A 23,965-nucleotide genomic window follows, 5' to 3' on the forward strand; every position below is an offset into this window, starting at 1 on the left:
GTGAGCTGATAGCAACAATAGAAAGGTTGGCCATATTTCTAGTCAGAAAATGAGATCCACTTGTGTGTAGAGATGGGGAATGTACTTTGAACTTTCACCCAAAATACTTGGGCATCTATGTTTGGAACAAGATCGAATAGAAAAAAGTAAAACGTTGCAATCAAGGCCTCAATACACAAAGTACATAGTGCTTCTACCATGCATCACCCTTTGATAGCTCAGTTGGTAGAGACAGTTCAAAAAACATCCTTAAGTCAGTGCTTCAAATCTGGATTGAAGGAAAAGGCACATGTTCTTTTTTGATGAGCTCTCGCTCTTCTCAAGTCGACATCTTTATTATCGTTTTGTTACAGCTGATCATCACTGCTTACAGATGGAGCTGAGGAAACACGCCGTGATTGTATAGTGGTTAGTACTCTGCGTTGTGGCCGCAGCAATCCTGGGTCAAATCCAGGTCATGGCAAATGTTCCTTTACATTCCGTCTTAAATAACGGTTCTGTCAGAGGAAACTTTGCTAAGTTGACAAGAAAAACAGGTATGCAAAAGCTCAAAAGAAGTCATAAAACAAGAACAAGCTGTTGGAATACAGAGTTGATTAGCAACCACTGCAACTTCAAGTAGTTGGTGATTTGTCTAACTTCCTTAGGGGAAAAAACAACTCCAATGCCCAGTGAGCTGATAGCAACAATAGAAAGGTTGGCCATATTTCTAGTCAGAAAATGAGATCCACTTGTGTGTAGAGACTGGGAAATGTACTTTGAACGTTCACCCAAAATACTTGGGCATCTATGTTTGGAACAAGATCGAATAGAAAAAAGTAAAACGTTGCAATTAAGGCCTCAATACACAAAGTACATAGTGCTTCTATCATGCATCACCCTTTGATAGCTCAGTTGGTAGAGACAGCTCAAAAGACATCCTTAAGTCAGTGGTTCAAATCTGGATTGAAGGAAAAGGCACATGTTCTTTTTTGATGAGCTCTCGCTCTTCTCAAGTCGATATCTTCTCTATGGTTTTGTCACAGCTGATCATCACTGCTTACAGATGGAGCGGAGGAAACATGCCGTGATCGTATAGTGGTTAGTACTCTGCGTTGTGGCCGCAGCAATCCTGGGTCGAATCCAGGTCATGGCAAATGTTCCTTTACATTCCATCTTAAATAACGTTTCTGTCAGAGGAAACTTTGCGAAGATGACAAGAAAAACATGTATGCAAAAGCTCAAAAGAAGTCACAAAACAAGAACAAGCGGTTGGAATACAGAGTTTATTAGTAACCACTGCAACATCAAGTAGTTGGTGATTTGTCTAACTTCCTTAGGGGAAAAAACAACTCCAATGCCCAGTGAGCTGATAGCAACAATAGAAAGGTTGGCCATATTTCTAGTCAGAAAATGAGATCCACTTGTGTGTAGAGATGGGGAAATGTACTTTGAACATTCACCCAAAATACTTGGGCATCTATGTTTGGAACAAGATCGAACAGAAAAATGTAAAACGTTGCAATCAAGGGCTCAATACACAAAGTACATAGTGCTTCTACCATGCATCACCCTTTGATAGCTCAGTTGGTAGAGACAGCTCAAAAGACATCCTTAGGTCAGTGGTTCAAATGTGGCTTGAAGGAAAAGGTACATGTTCTTTTTTGATGAGCTCACGCTCTTCTGAAGTCGACATCTTTACTATCGTTTTGTTACAGCTGATCATCACTGCTTACAGATGGAGCTGAGGAAACATGCCGTGATCGTATAGTGGTTAGTACTCTACGTTGTAGCCGCAGAAATCCTGGGTCGAATCCAGGTCTTGGCAAATGTTCCTTTACATTCCATCTTAAATAATGGTTCTGTCAGAGGAAACTTTGCTAAGATGAAAAGAAAAACAGGTATGCAAAAGCTCAAAAGAAGTCATAAAACAAGAACAAGCGGTTGGAATACAGAGTTTATTAGCAACCACTGCAACTTCAAGTAGTTGGTGATTTGTCTAACTTCCTTAGGGGAAAAAACAACTCCAATGCCCAGTGAGCTGATAGCAACAATAGAAAGGTTGGCCATATTTCTAGTCAGAAAATGAGATCCACTTGTGTGTAGAGATGGGGAAATGTACTTTGAACGTTCACCCAAAATACTTGGGCATCTATGTTTGGAACAAGATCGAATAGAAAAAAGTAAAACGTTGCAATCAAGGCCTCAATACACAAAGTACATAGTGCTTCTACCATGCATCACCCTTTGATAGCTCAGTTGGTAGAGACAGTTCAAAAGACATCCTTAAGTCAGTGGTTCAAATCTGGATTGAAGGAAAAGGTAGATGTTCTTTTTTGATGAGCTCTCGCTCTTCTCAAGTCGACATCTTTACTATAGTTATGTTACAGCTGATCATCACTGCTTACAGATGGAGCTGAGGAAACATGCCGTGATCGTATAGTGGTTAGTACTCTGCGTTGTGGCCACAGCAATCCTGGGTCCAATCCAGGGCGTGGCAAATGTTCCTTTACATTCCATCTTAAATAACGTTTCTGTCAGAGGAAACTTTGCGAAGATGAAAAGAAAAACAGGTATGCAAAAGCTCAAAAGAAGTCATAAAACAAGAACAAGCTGTTGGAATACAGAGTAGATTAGCAACCACTGCAACATCAAGTAGTTGGGGATTTGTCTAACTTCCTTAGGGGGAAAAACAACTCCAATGCCCAGTGAGCTGATAGCAACAATAGAAAGGTTGGCCATATTTCTAGTCAGAAAATGAGATCCACTTGTGTGTAGGGATGGGGAAATATACTTTGAACATTCACCCAAAATACTTGGGCATCTATGTTTGGAACAAGCTCGAACAGAAAAAAGTAAAACGTTTGAATCAAGGGCACAATACACAAAGTACATAGTGCTTCTACCATGCATCACCCTTTTATAGCTCAGTTGGTAGAGACAGTTCAAAAGACATCCTTAAGTCAGTGCTTCAAATCTGGATTGAAGGAAAAGGCACATGTTCTTTTTTGATGAGCTCTCGCTCTTCTCAAGTCGACATCTTTACTATCGTTTTGTTACAGCTGATCATCACTGCTTACAGATGGAGCTGAGAAAACATGCCGTGATTGTATAGTGGTTAGTACTCTGCGTTGTGGCCGCAGCAATCCTGGGTCAAATCCAGGTCATGGCAAATGTTCCTTTACATTCCGTCTTAAATAACGGTTCTGTCAGAGGAACCTTTGCTAAGTTGACAAGAAAAACAGGTATGCAAAAGCTCAAAAGAAGTCATAAAACAAGAACAAGCTGTTGGAATACAGAGTTGATTAGCAACCACTGCAACATCAAGTAGTTGGGGATTTGTCTAACTTCCTTAGGGGGAAAAACAACTCCAATGCCCAGTGAGCTGATAGCAACAATAGAAAGGTTGGCCATATTTCTAGTCAGAAAATGAGATCCACTTGTGTGTAGAGACTGGGAAATGTACTTTGAACGTTCACCCAAAATACTTGGGCATCTATGTTTGGAACAAGATCGAATAGAAAAAAGTAAAACGTTGCAATCAAGGCCTCAATACACAAAGTACATAGTGCTTCTATCATGCATCACCCTTTGATAGCTCAGTTGGTAGAGACAGCTCAAAAGACATCCTTAAGTCAGTGGTTCAAATCTGGATTGAAGGAAAAGGCACATGTTCTTTTTTGATGAGCTCTCGCTCTTCTCAAGTCGATATCTTCTCTATGGTTTTGTCACAGCTGATCATCACTGCTTACAGATGGAGCGGAGGAAACATGCCGTGATCGTATAGTGGTTAGTACTCCGCGTTGTGGCCGCAGCAATCCTGGGTCGAATCCAGGTCATGGCAAATGTTCCTTTACATTCCATCTTAAATAACGTTTCTGTCAGAGGAAACTTTGCGAAGATGACAAGAAAAACATGTATGCAAAAGCTCAAAAGAAGTCACAAAACAAGAACAAGCGGTTGGAATACAGAGTTTATTAGCAACCACTGCAACATCAAGTAGTTGGTGATTTGTCTAACTTCCTTAGGGGAAAAAACAACTCCAATGCCCAGTGAGCTGATAGCAACAATAGAAAGGTTGGCCATATTTCTAGTCAGAAAATGAGATCCACTTGTGTGTAGAGACGGGGAAATGTACTTTGAACGTTCACCCAAAATACTTGGGCATCTATGTTTGGAACAAGATCGAACAGAAAAATGTAAAACGTTGCAATCAAGGGCTCAATACACAAAGTACATAGTGCTTCTACCATGCATCACCCTTTGATAGCTCAGTTGGAAGAGACAGCTCAAAAGACATCCTTAGGTCAGTGGTTCAAATGTGGCTTGAAGGAAAAGGTAGATGTTCTTTTTTGATGAGCTCACGCTCTTCCGAAGTCGACATCTTTACTATCGTTTTGTTACAGCTGATCATCACTGCTTACAGATGGAGCTGAGGAAACATGCCGTGATCGTATAGTGGTTAGTACTCTGCGTTGTAGCCGCAGAAATCCTGGGTCGAATCCAGGTCTTGGCAAATGTTCCTTTACATTCCATCTTAAATAATGGTTCTGTCAGAGGAAACTTTGCTAAGATGAAAAGAAAAACAGGTATGCAAAAGCTCAAAAGAAGTCATAAAACAAGAACAAGCGGTTGGAATACAGAGTTTATTAGCAACCACTGCAACTTCAAGTAGTTGGTGATTTGTCTAACTTCCTTAGGGGAAAAAACAACTCCAATGCCCAGTGAGCTGATAGCAACAATAGAAAGGTTGGCCATATTTCTAGTCAGAAAATGAGATCCACTTGTGTGTAGAGATGGGGAAATGTACTTTGAACGTTCACCCAAAATACTTGGGCATCTATGTTTGGAACAAGATCGAATAGAAAAAAGTAAAACGTTGCAATCAAGGCCTCAATACACAAAGTACATAGTGCTTCTACCATGCATCACCCTTTGATAGCTCAGTTGGTAGAGACAGTTCAAAAGACATCCTTAAGTCAGTGGTTCAAATCTGGATTGAAGGAAAAGGTAGATGTTCTTTTTTGATGAGCTCTCGCTCTTCTCAAGTCGACATCTTTACTATAGTTATGTTACAGCTGATCATCACTGCTTACAGATGGAGCTGAGGAAACATGCCGTGATCGTATAGTGGTTAGTACTCTGCATTGTGGCCGCAGCAATCCTGGGTCCAATCCAGGGCGTGGCAAATGTTCCTTTACATTCCATCTTAAATAACGTTTCTGTCAGAGGAAACTTTGCGAAGATGAAAAGAAAAACAGGTATGCAAAAGCTCAAAAGAAGTCATAAAACAAGAACAAGCTGTTGGAATACAGAGTAGATTAGCAACCACTGCAACATCAAGTAGTTGGGGATTTGTCTAACTTCCTTAGGGGGAAAAACAACTCCAATGCCCAGTGAGCTGATAGCAACAATAGAAAGGTTGGCCATATTTCTAGTCAGAAAATGAGATCCACTTGTGTGTAGGGATGGGGAAATGTACTTTGAACATTCACCCAAAATACTTGGGCATCTATGTTTGGAACAAGATCGAATGGAAAAAAGTAAAACGTTGCAATCAAGGCCTCAATACACAAAGTACATAGTGCTTCTACCATGCATCACCCTTTGATAGCTCAGTTGGTAGAGACAGCTCAAAAGACATCCTTAAGTCAGTGGCTCAAATCTGGATTGAAGGAAAAGGCAGATGTTCTTTTTTGATGAGCTCTCGCTCTTCTCAAGCGACATCTTTACTATCGTTTTTTTACAGCTGATCATCACTGCTTACAGATGGAGCTGAGGAAACATACCGTGATCGTATAGTGGTTAGTACTCTGCGTTTTGACCGCAGAAATCCTGGGTCGAATACAGGTCATGGCAAATGTTCCTTTACATTCCATCTTAAATAATGTTTCTGTCAGAGGAAACTTTGCGAAGATGACAAGAAAAACAGGTATGCAAAAGCTCAAAAGAAGTCATAAAACAAGAACAAGTGGTTGGAATACAGAGTTTATTAGCAACCACTGCAACATCAAGTAGTTGGTGATTTGTCTAACTTCCTTAGGGGAAAAAACAACTCCAATGCCCAGTGAGCTGATAGCAACAATAGAAAGGTTGGCCATATTTCTAGTCAGAAAATGAAATCCACTTGTGTGTAGAGATGGGGAAATGTACTTTGAACGTTCACCCAAAATACTTGGGCATCTATGTTTGGAACAAGATCGAATAGAGAAATGTAAAACGTTGCAATCAAGGCCGCAATACACAAAGTACATAGTGCTTCTACCATGCATCACCCTTTGATTGTTAAGTTGGTAGGGACAGCTCAAAAGACATCCTTAAGTCAGTGGCTCAAATCTGGATTGAAGGAAAAGGTACATGTTCTTTTTTGATGAGCTCTCGCTCTTCTCAAGTCGATATCTTCTCAATGGTTTTGTTACAGCTGATCATCACTGCTTACAGATGGAGCTGAGGAAACATGCCGTGATTTTATAGTGGTTAGTACTCTACGTTGTGGCCGCAGCAATCCTGGGTCAAATCCAGGTCATGGCAAATGTTCCTTTACATTCCGTCTTAAATAACGGTTCTGTCAGAGGAAACTTTGCTAAGTTGACAAGAAAAACCGGTATGCAAAAGCTCAAAAGAAGTCATAAAACAAGAACAAGCTATTGGAATACAGAGTTGATTAGCAACCACTGCAACATCAAGTAGTTGGTGATTTGTCTAACTTCCTTAGGGGAAAAAACAACTCCAATGCCCAGTGAGCTCATAGCAACAATAGAAAGGTTGGCCATATTTCTAGTCAGAAAATGAGATCCACTTGTGTGTGGAGACGGGGAAATGTACTTTGAACGTTCACCCAAAATACTTGGGCATCTATGTTTGGAACAAGCTCGAACAGAAAAAAGTAAAACGTTTGAATCAAGGGCACAATACACAAAGTACATAGTGCTTCTACCATGCATCACCCTTTGATAGCTCAGTTGGTAGAGACAGCTCAAAAGACATCCTTAGGTCAGTGGTTCAAATCTGGATTGAAGGAAAAGGCACATGTTCTTTTTTGATGAGCTCTCGCTCTTCTCAAGTCGATATCTTCTCTATGGTTTTGTCACAGCTGATCATCACTGCTTACAGATGGAGCTGAGGAAACATGCCGTGATCGTATAGTGGTTAGTACTCTGCGTTGTGGCCCCAGCAATCCTGGGTCGAATCCAAGTCATGGCAAATGTTCCTTTACATTTCCGTCTTAAATAACGGTTCTGTCAGAGGAAACTTTGCTAAGATGTGAAAAACAGGTATGCAAAAGCTCAAAAGAAGTCATAAAACAAGAACAAGCTGTCGGAATACAGAGTTGATTAGCAACTACTGCAACATCAAGTAGTTGGTGATTTGTCTAGCTTCCCTAGGGGGAAAAACAACTCCAATGCCCAGTGAGCTGATAGCAACAATAGAAAGGTTGGCCATATTTCTAGTCAGAAAATGAGATCCACTTGTGTGTAGAGATGGGGAAATGTACTTTGAACGTTCACCCAAAATACATAGGCATCTATGTTTGGAACAAGATCGAATTGGAAAACATAACACGTTTTAATCAAGGGCACAATGTACAAAGTACATAGTGCTTCTACCATGCATCACCTTTCAATAGCTAGGTTGGTAGAGAGGAGAACTGTAAATACAGCTCAAAAGACATATCAAATTTTTCTGTTAAGCTCTGGCAAGCTATTTGCAGACTGGAGAGAGGAAGCCAAAGCTGTGCTTGAAGGACAACACGTGCCCATTTTCAGACTGAAAAAGTGCAAGTTCCAGGAAGTCAGTCAGGTCAGTATTCACTTTAAAGGAGACATAACATGCTTTTAAGTTATTCCTTTTTACATCTAAATCCTTCAGTTGGGGTCTAAATACTGTGGAACTGCAGTTCTTTGGTCTGATTTCCTCATTATTGTTGCTCTACAGAACCTCATCTACCCCTGTTCTGAGGAGAGTCTTGAGAACGAGCCGTTTTTGAGTAGCTGTCTCTTTAAACTGGAGGAGGAGCTGTAAACTCCGCCCCCCTCCATAGTGCAGACCTGTACTCTCCTCCCCCAGTCGGACTTTGTAGTTCTATAGGGAAATCATTATTTAGCATAGCAGATTGAGCATAGCATATTAGCATTTTTAAAACATGTGGGTAGAGTTGTTCATCAGGCTGTTTCAAGGCTGCTAACTCTCTCATGCATTTGTCTGTAGTCACTCACACACACCCGTCACGGCCGACGGAGGGACAAGCGAGCAGGCACGCGCGCGCACACACACACACACACAAGGAATGCTGCTTGCTTATTTATTTCTATAAAAAAAATTTTTAAAAATGACACAGCTCATTAAAACACCATTAAAATAATATATTTTATTAAGATCTCTATCCATCTATATCTATATATACATATAATCATAAATAATTTTATAAGTAGTCTTATTTTATATTGGGTGTCTTAATGGGTGAAAATGGATAAAAAGCAGTTACATTTTAATTTAAAGATTTGAGATTCTAGTCAAAAATAAAGTACATTTCTCCAAATGTTCTTTAATGTGATCATTATAATTCTAATGCTTACAACTTTGTTTTTATTGTCTGCAATGTGTAGCTATATCTTTATTAAATGTGTGTTTAGCTGTAACGTGGTAATTCTCTCTAATGTGTACAGAGAGGTGGACATCAGTGCTGCAGTGAAATTCCCAAGATCAGTCTGCTTTGCTAACAAATATAGTTAAATCTTACCAGCATTCTAAATAAATACCGTTAGGTGAAAACATCAGTAGGCATTGAGTTATTGATAAAATCCCTAACAGCCAGAATGGAAGAAGAGCATGCTGGGTCATCCTGGATCTGAGCCTGTTCTGTGTATTTACCTACAGGATGCAATAAATGTCTACAAGGCTGAGTTTGGACCATTACATCTAAAAGAAAACATACAATCAGTGATTTTTTTATATTAATATACAAATTTTCTATGTATTAACCTCACAGCAAATAAGTAGAACAATATAATAAACAGGCTTTAGTAGTTAAACATGCGTTGTGCACACAGATGCTTTGTGTCCCGGTGCTGGTGGTGTCTCAGAGTTCCTGTCCTCCTGCCGTCTTCTGTTGTCCTCAGCACACGGATTGATGTTTCCTGATGACGAGGGAGGGGCAGTATGTGGGCTTCAAACCGGTCCTGGATAACAGTGGGAGACCTCAGTTGTCTGAATACTGAGACCAAAGGGTTGGTGAGATGCAGATCTTCTCTACCTCATCTAGAAATGGAGTTGGTTCAGGGAAAACTTTTCCAATGACCAGTTCCATGATGTCATCGCCATATTCTGCAATGATAGACAATAACTTTAATGACATATTTTGTTTACAAGCAGCCTTAGGAAAGATGTTTCTTTAGCTTTCATGTTTATAGTCACGTTTGTGTTGTTTTGGTTTACTTTGTTTACATACAAGTTCACTTTGCTGCAGTGACTTCATATTTTCCTGCAAATGTAATAAAATAGTGACACTAAAATTATACGAATGATTCCTTATGAAAGGAAGCTCATTAGAGAGCAGTGCAGACAGACTTACTACATGCTACAGCTGTTTTTGTAGGCCAGCTGCTGCTGAATTTGGGGAAAGTTATTCTGTACACGTCCAGATCAGATGGTCGATTACAGAAAATGTAATTCAATAATTTCTAAACAGACTAAACAAGTAAAACATCAAATAAATCACTCTGCTGTCATCAGATGGAGTGATTCAGGGGGTGAGGTGTGCTTAACGATGAGGGTGGCTGAGGAGTTGGGCTCAAGTGTCATCACTCACTTTGGTCTGGTCCAGACCGTCTCTTTACTGGTGGGTCTCCTTCCTCAGTAGGTGACGTGAAGCTCCAACATCTGAACGTTCTGTGTTCCTTAGAGAAGAAGAAAAGTAATCAATTTCCCTCTGGGATTAATAAAGTATTTTTGAATTGAATTGAATTGAAGTAACATTAGCAAGCTGGCTAAATTATTTTTTACTAGCATCTCAAGGTCTTGAACCAGATCTTCACTTACCTAAACATCAGACCAGTTTGTCCCAGCTGAGCTCATCAGGGCGTTAGTCTGACAGCCTGTCAGTGAAACACGGCTCCAGCGTTCTGGATGTGGACTCTAAAAAGCAAAGGAACATTTTTACTTTGTTTTAATTATTTTACAGCCGATTTTATCAGCTTTCCGATGCTCACGCTCATACAGACGATGAGCTTCGCTGCGTCTGACTGATGCAGAGTTAGTTTTTATATCTGCAGTGAGACAAAAAACTAACCTCACTTCACTCAGAGATCGTTCTTTAAAACTTGTATTAAATCCACTGTGTTGACGCACTTTAACGACTTTGTCACGCTGCATTTTAGCTGATATGGGACTTTATTCACTGGATGCTAAGATTACATCACACTCACGTAGAATAACACACAGGCTCTCTGCTGCTACAATCATTGGATGTGCATCTGGTGTAAAAGAAGGAGTTGATCAGAAATCACGTTTTATTCCACGAAAATCGGCCAAATCCACATTAATCTGGGTGCTCACTTTACTAGCATACTGTGCTAGCGATAGCAAGTCGGATGCTAACGCTTTAGTGCTGCTAATGCCCGTAAATCTAAAGTAAAGATTGTCGACATTTTAGAGTGATATGAAGCTTACCGCTCTGCTGCCGTGCCCCGTTGCAGCCACATTCAGGTGGAAATGACTCCTTCTAGATAGATGAAGCCCTCGGTACTTACTAGCCTCAGAGACATGAACGAACGAAGGAACCGCGCCCGCACACACACACACACACACACACACACACTACTTCTGTGTTTTTTTAGCAGTAGTGTCATCAGCTCCTGGGTTTAAATACTGCCACACCACCCTTCCTTAAAACGAGGAACAGTTTTGAGCTGTGTGTGTGGCTAAAATAACCGGACGTTCTGCATTTTTCCAATAGGACTACAAAAAATCTTAGCGAGAAGAAAAAATGGCGGATTGGCTCTGTGTTTAGCCGAGGGCCATTACCATATTTGGTAGTTATCCTGACGAAATAAATTACTGATGTAATAGATCATTTGAAAAACTGAACGGGTGGACAAATATGCCCAAAACTTAATTATTAAATATCTAAATAGTGTTGTGATTTGAAGTTGTATATTTATATACTGTAATTAGATAATTTAATTACCTGATTTTGTATATTTATACAATCTAAGTAATCAATCAGAAGAGGTTGTTTTTATCATCAGGGAGTTTACTTAAACACTTTGTATTGACTGAGAGACAAGAAAGAGAGAGAGAGTTGGGATCGTTTAAGAATCTTTAATTTCTATAATTATAAATTCTTACAATCTACCAGGACTATCTCAATGATGAATGCATATGGATTTGGATGTTTCGTGTTGGTGTGTGTGTGTGTGTTTTGTTCAGAATCTCTAGGCTGAGTAGCGGATCTGGTTGTTATGACTAGGCTACCACGAGGCTTCGATTGCTGATGACATGAGCCACCATTTTGTGCCGTGACCACGTACCGTAGGGAGTCTCCCGTGTAGATCAGGAATTGCCAGGTCCTCGGACCTTCATGGGTACTGGAGCTGGTTGAAACAGCGGTCGCAGCACACAACGTCCGTCTGAGGATAACTCCGGTCGTAGTCGGCAGGCGTCAGCAAGTTCACCCTTATTTTGAAGGAAAGCCGTCTCGTTGGTACAAACGACGGAAAATCTCCAGCTTGACAGATTTCAGCTCAAAGTAGGAAGTACATCTGGCCAGTCTGCACTTCTTAATGATGACGATGGAAATCCTTAGGAACTCGGATGTCCTGGAGCTGAGTTTAACATGTAACTGCTTAAAGTGGAACTTACGTGGAACTGAACTTAAAATGGCGTTGCCTTCTTTTTATATCTCCCAGTTGTTTAAGAATCTTAGTAAACCGGATTGGACCACTTTCATAAACAAACCAGATTCTGCCCTACTACAGACGAAAGTTCTGATTGGTTGAAAACAATGTGTCATGCGTTTCCATGGTAATGCATATCAGTGTGTCTGGTGCAGCCCTGTTTATTCATTTAAACACATAACTCATGACATCTTTATTTCACAGATCATTCACCTGATTATTAATGATCAACAAATGCTTTGATTAGCTTATCACAAATAAAGTACTTTGATTAATCAATGAAAAGTGTTCTTCTTCTGTTCTTCTGTCTCTTCTCCTGGAATGTAAACATACTGAACCAAGCGTCCGACCTTGGCGATGGTACTGTGTGAAGGGGCAGTTGTTAAGGGCAGACCATTATACACTTCATAACGCTACAATAGCAACTCCAGTGAATAATATAAGCCTTTTTGCTCACTTAGACACTTAAAATGTGAAACACACTGTGTTAATGGATAAAAAAGTGGGGTTTTCATGTTATGTTTCCTTTAAATAGTAGTGTAATTACATGGTAAGTGACATTTGAATAACTGTTAAAAAACTGTTCTGCAACAGAGAAATAGCTATGTTTTTATCCCCATTTGCCTGACACAGCAGCCAGCAGTTGTTGAAGATCTGTGTCCTGCTGTGCAGTGGATTGTCCAAAATAAGGCACTTTTTCGTGGACACGTAACAACGCCAAAATATCTGTCCGTAAATCAAGGGGACCAGCAGAGGGTCTTAAGAGACATGTAAGAGGAAGAAGACACTGGAGCAAGGGACATGTCAGAGGAAGAAGACACCAGGGCCAGCTTTGTCGACAGGCGCCATCTGATGGATAGGGCGCAAAAAAAAAAAAAGTTCATTAAATTCATGTTTGTTATATGAAATGCACTCTCTACATACTCAAAATTCCCCTTTGAAATGACATGAAATTAAAACATCAATATTTAAATTCTAATGATCTGGCTGCATTTCGAGCTCCCGCTTGAGCCACCGCTCCGATGCATTTGACCGTTAAGGTTGCCATAAATCACGTGTGTGGGTGGCACTGTAGAAGGACATCCTGTTGTCGTCGCGTTTAAACGTTTGATATTTTACGATGAAAAGAACGCCTAAGCCATCGGGATCAGCATTCCGAAAGCGAAGGAAGGAAGAAGAATAAAAACGGGCCCAAAGCAGAGGTATGTAGACTTTATAAGTTTTGCAAAGGAACTTTTTGCGTTAGCATTGTAGCTAACTGCCTCTCACGGTCCACGGACGGACCCTCGCTAGCTGTTTACATACACAATACAGTATCTGTAACTTTAACCCATTCATTTTACTTTTGAATCGTCGTGTCCAGATGCAGTGAGACAATGTTGAGTCTCACTGTGATGATGAAGAATGTAAGATTTTACTGGCTTTTGGAGCTTGATTGCAGCCTTTTATGAACGTTGTTTCAAGTTTTAAGTACGCATACAATATGAATTTAATATTTGTATATCAGAAGAACGTTAGGTGTGGGTGTAGCAAAATTTCAACTTTGTCCGACACATCGGGCGGGCGGCACCGCCGCGGCCGTGGCGGGGACTCCCCCGCTGCAGCCGGGCCCGGCGGGGAGTGAGAACTGCCTAAACACAGCGTGACATCTTATACCGTCTCTTTCTTGTTTACGCTGCAGCGTCTTCATCCAGGCATCACGCAGCAGCACATTTACTGAGCTACAATCTCAGCATCTAGAACCAGGTGAGTTACTTGTTAGGCTATTTGTAATCAGCAGTAGAAACGGACTTTTTCAAATTAAACGGCTTATCACATATATCGATATGCAAAATTAATTTATTTAAATCCACACCAGACACGTGTTTTTGGCACAATCAGTGCAGCATTGATTTAGCATTGAGAATATTAAATAATCTGAACATACACATCTGAAATTGTCTCCTTAACCGCGGCTTTCCACGGGAGCCGTCAGCAGCACGTTACTGCAGCAGCACGTCATAGCTGCTGATAGGAACCACTATGGTCAACAGAACCTTTTCCACCGGAGCCGTCAGCAGCGCGAGTCGGCCGCGTCTCAGGAGCAGCATGTCGCGGCCTTTACGCGCCGGTTCTATTTTCTACGCGCGACGCCTCTGAAACGGGTCAAGTTCGACATTTTTGGGGAAGGAAAGACAGGAAATCGGACGCGGAAATGGAGAGAAGCTACAGAGATTTTCAGAATAAAGAACGTGCTGCCTTCCGGTTGCTTTACTTTTTAAAAAAAAGTTACTAACTGTGCGGCCCCGTGAGAAGTTATCACCTAGCTAGCGGTCTCCTTTGTTTTTCAGGTCCGTATTGGCGATTATAAAACGGACAGAACATAAAACACAAACCATGTTGTAGTTTTCTCCTGCTTGTTGTTGTGTTTACTGACGAAGTCACTCGTGTGACTTCGTGCTCTGTCGGTGACAGCTGCTCCCCTGCTGCTTCGCGTCTCGTGGGAAGGGCCAAGCAGCAGCTTACGCGAGCAAGACGTGCTGCTGCAGTAACGTGCTGCTGACGGCCCGGGGTAAGATGTTATTGTCAGTTAGGCTGTAAATTTGTAAAAAAGGATGGACGTTAGTTTTTGTGACATAGTGAGTCATCTTCAGGGTATAAAGGTTTATGCCCTGAAGTGTGTGTGTGTGTGTGTGTGTGTGTGTGTGTGTGTGTGTGTGTGTGTGTGTGTGTGTGTGTGTGTGTGTGTGTGTGTGTATTTTCTCACAGAAGAAGAACCCAACACCAGCAGACTCAGTGCTCCACTCCAACAGCCTGAAGAGACACCATCATCAGCTTAAACAGATGTCTGTGAACATGTATGAGCTGGCCCCATGGATCCTGCTGACTGGCCACAGCAGTTGAACAAAATGGAAAGTAGAACTTTCTTTATGATGACACTGTTTTTGAGTTTTGCTTTTGATTGCACAGTTGTTGATTTTGCATTCCCCCCCCCCACATGACATTTGCACAACATTTTGAGTTGTTGGCTATTGTAATATTCTCAGGTAACTTATCTTTCAAGCTTATATTTATTCCTCAGGCTGTGGACTTTAAAGAATTGCTGTGTGAATATTTAAATTAAAAAATTCATAACTAAGGAATAACTGTGGAGTTGCTTTTTCCAATGTGTGGACTTGGGTTTGGGTGAGAGGCGGGGGGGGGGGGGGGGGGGGGGGCAAATGGGCACTCTCGCCTTGGGCACCAAATTATCCAGAGCCGGCCCTGGAAGACACTGAAGCAAGGGACATGTTCCTCTTTGTTTTTCAGTTTGCTGAGGACATGGAGCTCTTTTTGAAAGCATGTGCTGATGAGCAGGGACTAAGGGTCAGTGCTATGTTTGACATGAAGGCACTGACTGTTTGTTTGTTTAATATGTCATTGTTGTTTTTGTTTTGTTTTTGTATAGTACAAAATTCCAATTAAACTTATTTCAAAATGTTGTTCACTTGATTCTATGTCCATACTTATAATAAAGGATTACAGTATAACAGCATTAAATGTAAATGTAACAGCATTTTTATACTTGTAATTTCAAAATAAAAAGCTTATTGTTGATATTAACAGTAAAGAATTGTAATCAATAATATTTGTATACATTTTAAACATTAGCACTCTGGGCTCTATCCTGGCCATTTGTGGCCACTTCACTTATTCTTTTTATTTATTTATTTATTTATTTATTTGACTGCTGCACTGCAGTGGACCAAAATAATGACACGGGTTTGATCTTAAGGATCTAATAGTTGTGTGTGTAATGCATGACATTGCCACACAAATATGTATTTGCAAGATAGAGTAGAATAAATTATGATGCATCAAATATTACATAGGCTGCAGTGAATTTCTGTTGATACAGACTATTGAGCTTTGAGTTTCACAGTCAAACTTAGCTATGAAGCACATGCTAAAAACACTTTTACTCTTGTACACTTCATAACAAGACAGCATAGCAAAAATATTAACAAAATATATATTATTAAAAAATTCAAAGCTGCAGCATATACAGCAACAAACACTGTTAGTAAATGTGTCCTGGAGTTTATGCAGGTGCAGAATGTGCTGCTGCTGTAAGCAAGCATAACAGCTTCCAGATCACTTATTTTTCTGGAAAGATGGTAGGAAGGACATCATTTCTACAGTCTCCCAGATCTTGGAATACAATGCCTTTGTACCATGGAACCACTTCACAGAACTAGGAGTCCATTAAAACCTATAAAGAGAGTGATCCTGGAAGAAATGGGGCACACACTAGTGACCTCAACAATTGCAAGACAGCCTTTTCCCCGATGCTCAGATGGGGAAAAAAAAGGAACTTTCATGAAGACATTAGGACTTTATCACCGTTGAACAAAAATAATAGTGCATAATAATCAATGTAGATGTTAATCAATTAGATGTCCCAGACTCTACTTTTAATAATACACTAGTCCCTCATTTATCGCAGGAGTTAAGTTCTAAAAATAACCCGCGGTAGGTGAAATCCTAGCCTAGTGAACTAGACCAAATTCTTGCTTTGCAAAGAATGGTCTAGGCACGCTCCATTGGAACCTCAGCAGCTCCTACCAGGACTCTGGCTAGCCAATCACAGCTCTCTAGAGGGGTTTCAAACACATAAAGAGCTGTGATTGGTCCATAATGGTGGGCCAATCTTAGTGCTCTATCTGCTTAGTGAACAAATCACAGAGCTTTATCCGCTTTGTGGGCCAATCAGGGCACTCTATATGCCTGGTGGGTGGGATGATTCAACAGAGTGAAACAAGAGTATGTCACATTCATTGTCCAGTGCAATGCGGAGATCATTTGAAAGACAACGGTAGAACCCGCCCCACAACCGAGAGCCGTCAATGGAGCATGGCCAGACTAAATAATCCATTTACTTAGTCTGGCTTGCCAGGCTAGTGAAATCCATGAAGTAGCCAGCTTTATTTTTTACAATTATTATAGATGATAAGACTGTAAAACCCCTCACTACATGCTTTATACACTTTTCTCAGACAGGCACGCTTCTTAATGCTCTCTGATTGCTATGGTAACGCGTAAATAGTTCTTTCAAAATAAGACACACAACTACAACCATACATTTCACACAGAAGCCTTTTATTTCTCAGCAGCATCAATAGTAACAAAATCGCTATTTAGTTTTCGCTGTCAAAGTCGATTTAACTGAAGTTACGTGTTTCTGGTTACTGTGGAGGTCACATGTTTCCGGCTACTGTGGAGGTCAAATGTTTCCGGCTACTGTGGAGGTCACGTGTTTCCGGTTACTGTGGAGCTCCACAGCGGCTGCAGCCAGATGCTCTTGCACGGTGGCCACAGCCAGACCCTTCTCGATTTGTATGGTCCGACGTTTTCTTTTTTTTTTCTTTTTTATCTACATTATATTGAAATGTTTCAATATTGTAAACATTTTAATAGACATTATTTTTAACATCTTAACAGATACTCTGACCCGTAACTATCGTAAATGGCTTCGAGCGGAGGTAGACGCCTTTCGCGCATGCGTGGTAATGATCGGGTTTCCGGTACGGATCGGGTAGCGACATGTTCGCTGTTTTTTTTTTGTTTTTTTTATTATAATCAAATGCTTATTACAATTTCTCGTGAGACAACAACACATAATGGAAACATACAAGGCATCCTTAGGAACAATAAAAGAAAAACAAATAAGAAACTTAAAAAAGAGGCACTTATATCACAAAGGAAAAACATTGTTGCAAGATTAAACATTTTTCTGCAGCATGACAAATGGCTTTTGCAGTTGCATTTGAATTTTTTATCCGAGTCAAAGTGGATAAGAACATATGGAATTCATTTGTGAAACAGTTCATGTTTGGCAGTTGTTTTTTCCATTTGCTTTTGTGGATGTGGTATTTACCCATAATAATAATAATAATAATAATAATGTTAATTAACAATGAATTATTCCCATTTAATTTAGAATTGTAAATAAGAATATCTTCATTTGTAAAACGATCAAGTTCTCTTATTTTATTTCTTAACCAACAATGGACTTCTTCCCAAAACCTCTTACTTATATGACAGCTGAAAAATAAGTGTTCTGTTCCTTCAGGGCTTTCCTGACAGAATTCACAAGGGTCAACTTCTTCCTCAGTGTCTCTGCTGATGGATAGTAGTTGTCAAGAATTTTAAACTGCATTTCTTTTATTTTGGGCATTATAGGCCATTTTATAAATTTTAATTGTTTTTCTTCAATTAGTGGATTTCCTAGTATTTTTATTTTAATCTTTCTATCATAATCATGATAGATATGTTTTTTAAAGGCTCCATTTAAAAATTTATTTTCACATTTTCTTTATGTGATGTTCATTTCTCCTATTAATAAATTAGGAAGTTTTATTTGAACATTAGAGAAGAGTGTAACATGTTGACCTATTGTTCGCCCAGCCACTAGATGGCACTGTGTTGTTGAAGTGAGGAGAGAACCAACAAGGAAGAAGTTAAAATGTTAGATGACGAAATAAAGTGGAATTGGGACAGAGTTCGGTGTGTGTGCATTTAATAATAAGCTTGGTATCCAGAGAGAATAATACATGGTGTCAGAGTAGCGGTTTTATACGCAACCCCTCGCCGTCAGACAGCGCAGACATGGAGGCTTACGGCGTTCCCACACCGCGCATGGATTGGGACTCTAGCAACCTGCCCGAGGCATGGTGGCGTTTCAAGCAGCACGCCGAGCTAATGTTCGCTGGTCCTCTTCGGGAGAAAGAGGAGGCAGACAAATGCAGCTACCTTCTTCTATGGGTCAGTGAGAAAGGACAGGACGTCTACAACACGTGGACGCTCACCGCAGATGACTCCAAAAAGCTTCAGACGTACTACGATAAGTACACCGATTACATCACACCGAAAGCGAACCCAATCTACGCCAGATATAAGTTCCATGAAAAGATGCAGGGTGAAAATGAGGCGTTTGAACAGTTTATTACAGAAATGAAACTGCTTGCTAAAGACTGTGGGTACCCAAATGCAGATGAAATGGTCAGGGACCGCATCGTATTCGCCACTAACACGCCACACGTCCGAGAAAAGCTACTCAGCCAAGGTGCAGAGCTCACGCTTGAGAAAGCTATAGATATAGCACGATCACACGAGCTAGCAAAGCAGCAGCTAAAATATATGGGCCACTCGAGGGGCCAGGAAACGGTGCATGCTATCGGCAGGAATCCACACAGACAAGAACATCAAACAAGAAGCGTGAAACCAAAGGAACACGCTAAAGTAATACTGAAAATGTGCAACTATTGTGCTGGACAACACAATAATAAAGACATCTGCCCAGCAAAAGGAAAGCAATGTGCAAAATGCAAGAAAATGAACCATTTTGCAAGAGCGTGCAGGTCAAAACTCCCTTTGCAGGCAAAACCCCACCTCAAATCAGTACACTTTGTGAGAGAGAACACACTCTCTTAAAAATGCTGGGTTATTTCTCTAACCCAACTGCTGGGTTAAGGCTGAATTTTTAGAGGTTGGGTCAATTTAACACATCATTGGGTTAAAAATTCTGACCCAACGTATTGGGTTAAAAAAGGCGAGAAACAGTAAGATCCTCCCCCTTGTCTGAGCCCGCTTCACCATTTTAAACCAGAGGATGACACGGACATTAATGGAGCTTCACACCAGCAAGGATTTAAAACAAGGTAAGACGTTACTAATAAAGAGTTTAAAGATTAATTTAATTAAAACTGGACATGTAGTTGATAAAGTAACAGATTTTTAGCCTGTCTGTTCAAGACAACCGACTCATAGTTTAGATTAGGTAGCTGGCTACTTAGCTTCCTAGCATCGATATATATATATATATATATATATATATATATATATATATATATATATATATATATATATATATATATATATATTAGATAGAATGGAACACAGAATCCACAGCACAAGTGCTCTGGAAAATGTTGTGATCTTCTGTCCACACTCCCTGGCATAGTGAGGCTCTACTGTGGGACGTTAGGCCTTCTGGCTATTTTATACCAGTGGTAGCATCCCCGCTAACAGCAGAGGGCCTTTATGCTACAGTCATGTGAATAATGTAACACATTTCAATTTTACAGACAAATGGGTGGATGTGACTTTGTTGTTGCTGCCAGTGCTTCTCCAAACTGCACCATACAAGTTGAAGGAGAGCGTTCCGACCAAGCAGTGGTTCAGCAGGCCTTCACTGACATCCAACCTGTAAGTTCTGTTATTTTTTACTTCAGTTATCATTCACAGCCCACTCCAAATATGTTTCAACAGCTGTTTGTGAAATCATAACCTTTATACCTAAATCTGTTCTTTATTTCCTCTATCCCCCTCAACTTAGACTGGAACCAGTTTGGTGAAGAACCTGAATGGGACCACAGTGGAGCACCACATGTCCTTATGGCTGCAGAAGACCATCGATGTTCCCAAGAATTTTTGATCATCAATGGAACTGGAATACCCATCTGTTCTTAAACATTTTTTGTGTTGACGTCAACTATCCAAAACCACGTGCACAGATTTTGGGGTTTATTCAAACATTTATCTTTGCATCATGAATCAAATGCGGTGAAGCTCTGAGGGCTCGTGTTGCTATGATGTAATGTTGATGTTCTGCTGACTAGAGCATTAAGGTGAGTGTTGGGAGCTGATGGACATTTACTTCACTACAGTTATTCCATTAAATTTGTTTAAAATGTTTAAGACATCACAAATTACAAAATGTTTAATATTTATCATAAAAAAATGCAATTAGTAGTCATTTACAAAACAAGTTTGAATATGAATGAATGTTTAGAGAAAGTAGAAAATGCAACTTTATTTGTTATGTATGTATTTTGAAAATTGACATAATTTTTGTGATAAAGATTTGACTGAGACATGTTCATTTTGTTTTATTGAATTATTCAGTTTGTATTGTATTTATTGTATTGTATTTACTATAGAATTGGGTCATTTTAACCCAAGCTTTAGTAATTTAATAACCCAGAAGTTGGGTTTTATTTTTAACCCAATTTTGGGTAGTCCTAACTATACAGTTGGGTCATTTTAACCCATTGATTGGGTAGAAAGCATAACCCAATAAGCTCGGTCAAACTCATAACCCAACCCTGTTTGGTTAAAATAACCCAGCACTGGGTCAGTCCCTTTTTGACCCAGCACCTGGGTAACAAAACAACCCAAATTGGGTTATTTTTTAACCCAGCAGTTTTAAGTGTGTAGAAGTGACAAATGAGTACACAGACGAGGAGCAAGACTGTTTCTACATTGATAGCATCACAATAGAAAATGAAGGAAGAAACGATGAGCAAGCATATGTTGACATGCAACTTGGTTCTCCCCCACAGACAGTGAGGTTCAAAGTCGACACTGGGGCACAAGAAAACACAATTCCAGCCAACATGTTCCAGACGCTCTTCCCACATGTGACACTGAAGCCTGTCACACACAAGCTCACAGATTATGGGGGACACTCACTCAGTGTGGAAGGAAAATGCCAGCTAAAATGCAAACACAAAGACAAAACTCGAATGTTGGAATTCCACGTTGTCAACACAAGCACCCCACCTGTATTAACAATAAAAGCTTGCCGTGACCTAAATCTGGTCAGGATCATGATGGCAGTGACGGAGGAAAGAGACAAGACAACCAACAGTTCGCAGGCAATACTAGACGAGTATGCTGACCTGTTCAAAGGGATAGGAGAATTTCCTGGTGAATGCAGTTTCCATGTAAACCCAGAAGTCGCACCCACAGTCAGCCCACCTCGTCGAATTCCCATCGCTCTGCGAGCCCGACTCAAAAACGAGCTTGACAACATGGAAAGGAATCAAATCATATGCAAGGTGACAGATCCTACGGACTGGGTGAATGCACTTGTTGTTGTGGAAAAACCCAAAACAGGCAGACTCTGAGTATGTCTGGACCCCAGACCCCTCAACAAGGCTATACAAAGACCCCATTACCCTCTACCCACCTTGGAGGATGTCACCACAAAACTTGCTGGGGCCAAGTATTTCAGTGTTTTGGACGCCAGATCGGGCTACTGGGCCATTAAGCTAAGCCACGCATCATCTCTGTTAACCACATTTAATCTGTGTTTGGCAGGTACCGCTTCCTCAGGCTGCCTTTTGGCATAATCTCAGCCCAGGATGAGTTCCAACGATGCGTGGATGAGACCTACAAGGGCCTGAGGGGCGTGGCAGCCATTGTGGACGATGTGTTGGTTTTCGGAGCAACCAAACAGGAGCATGACGATAACTTGAGGGCCATGCTGGAGCGCAGCAGGGAGAGAGGTGTAAAACTGAACCCCGACAAGTGCACCATCTGCATCAAAGAGGTCAGTTACTTCGGTCACACATTGTCACACGAAGGACTAAAACCAGATCCACAAAAAGTAAAAGCAATCCAAGACATGGCACCCCACAGAACAGGGCAGAACTGGAAACAGTGCTGGGGATGGTTAATTATTTAGCAAGATTTGTCCCACACCTGTCAGAGATAAACACGCCACTCCGCCAGCTGTTAAAGCAGGACAGTGAGTTTGTATGGGACAAGAACCATGACAGATCCTTCCAACAAATGAAGGAGCTGATCACTGGAGAACCAGGCCCAGTCCTCTCCTTCTTCAACCCCAAGAAAGTGCTACGACTCCAGGTTGACGCATCCCAAAGTGGCCTTGGTGCTGTGATGCTGCAGGATGGCAGGCCAGTTGCCTACGCATCTAAGTCACTTAACAGCACTGAGCGGAACTATGCCCAAATAGAAAAAGAGCTGTATGCTGTTCTCTTTGGCTGCAAGCGGTTCCACGAGTACATGTACGGTCGACACGTGACCATTGAATCGGACCACAAGCCACTAGAGTCCATACTCAAAAAACCACTAGCAGCAGCACCACCACGACTACAGAGGATGATACTACAACAGCAAAAGTACAACATCAGCATCATCCACAAGCCGGGGAAAGACATTCCGGTAGCTGACACGCTCTCCCGGAAATCCATAGAGTTCCATGATAAATCACTCTGTGACGGGATGGATGCGCAGATCCACACAGTCCTCAGCAACATGCCTGTCAGTGATCAGAGACTCTCAGAAATAAGAAACGCAACAGCCCAGGATCCTCAGCTCAGCGCTCTGAGAAGGACCACATTGAGTGGATGGCCGGATAAAAGACCTCAATGTCCGCCTGAAATCCAGGAGTTTTGGAACCACAGGGATGAGATCTCACTGATGGACGGGATCATGTTTAAAGGAGAGAAAATGATCATCCCAACAATCAGAATCAGAATCAGAAAACTTTATTGGTCCCCATGGGGCAATCAATTTGTAGCTTACCACACAGAATAACTCGCTCATAAAATCAACCAAGCAAACAATCCATTTATACAATCACACAATCACACAATGTGTGTCACTACCAACATGTCGAACACATCCTAAATGAAGGGTAGAGGATGAGCAGCAGCCCTCCAAAAATGGCACATGCTTAAAGCCGATGATACTTCGCTGTTTTTTCGCCACCCTTCCCGGCTCAGAGTTAAGCAGTTCAATAGCTGATGGAACAAAGGAGTTGGCAAAGCGGTTTTGTTTTTCGAGAAGGTACATAATAACGACGTCCTGAGGTCATAGGAGAGAACTCAGAGTGCAGAGCATGGAGGGGCTGACCAAGGATACATTTAGCCTTTATTCGCGCCCTCTCCTCCCAAAGAGACTGTAAGTCTCTTTGTTTGGCGCCAATAATTTTGGAGCAGATTTTTACAATGCTCTGTAGCTTCTTTTTGTCCTTCATGGACAAGGCTTTGTACCAACAAACAAATGAAAATGTTAAAATGCTTTCTATAAAACAGCTATAAAAGTTGCAGAGAATCCTTTTATTCACGTTAAAATAGTTCAATTTCCTTAAAAGATAGATTATCTGCTAAGCTCGTTTAAAAATGGAGTCCATGTTTGTGACAAACCGCAGCTTGTTGTCAATCCAAGAACCAAGGTATCTGTACTCCTCAACCACCTCCACCACTTCACCGTGGATGATGCTACTACCAAGGTGGGGTGGTGCGGAGCGTCTAAAATCAATA

The 23,965-nt window shown here is 40.9% G+C and overlaps 1 long non-coding RNA gene across 1 annotated transcript; it reads right to left on the reverse strand.

Moving 5' to 3' along the window:
- Positions 1–7,686: 7,686 nt before the first annotated feature.
- On the reverse strand, positions 7,687–10,197 carry LOC139070786 (uncharacterized). The gene is made up of 3 exons (XR_011521241.1): positions 10,018–10,197; positions 9,788–9,875; positions 7,687–9,303 (listed from the first exon to the last, which is right to left on the reverse strand). It is a non-coding gene; the product is annotated as an uncharacterized lncRNA (long non-coding RNA).
- Positions 10,198–23,965: the final 13,768 nt, after the last annotated feature.

Source organism: Nothobranchius furzeri, chromosome 1, assembly GCF_043380555.1.
Source record: "Nothobranchius furzeri strain GRZ-AD chromosome 1, NfurGRZ-RIMD1, whole genome shotgun sequence".
Lineage (NCBI taxonomy): Eukaryota > Metazoa > Chordata > Actinopteri > Cyprinodontiformes > Nothobranchiidae > Nothobranchius > Nothobranchius furzeri.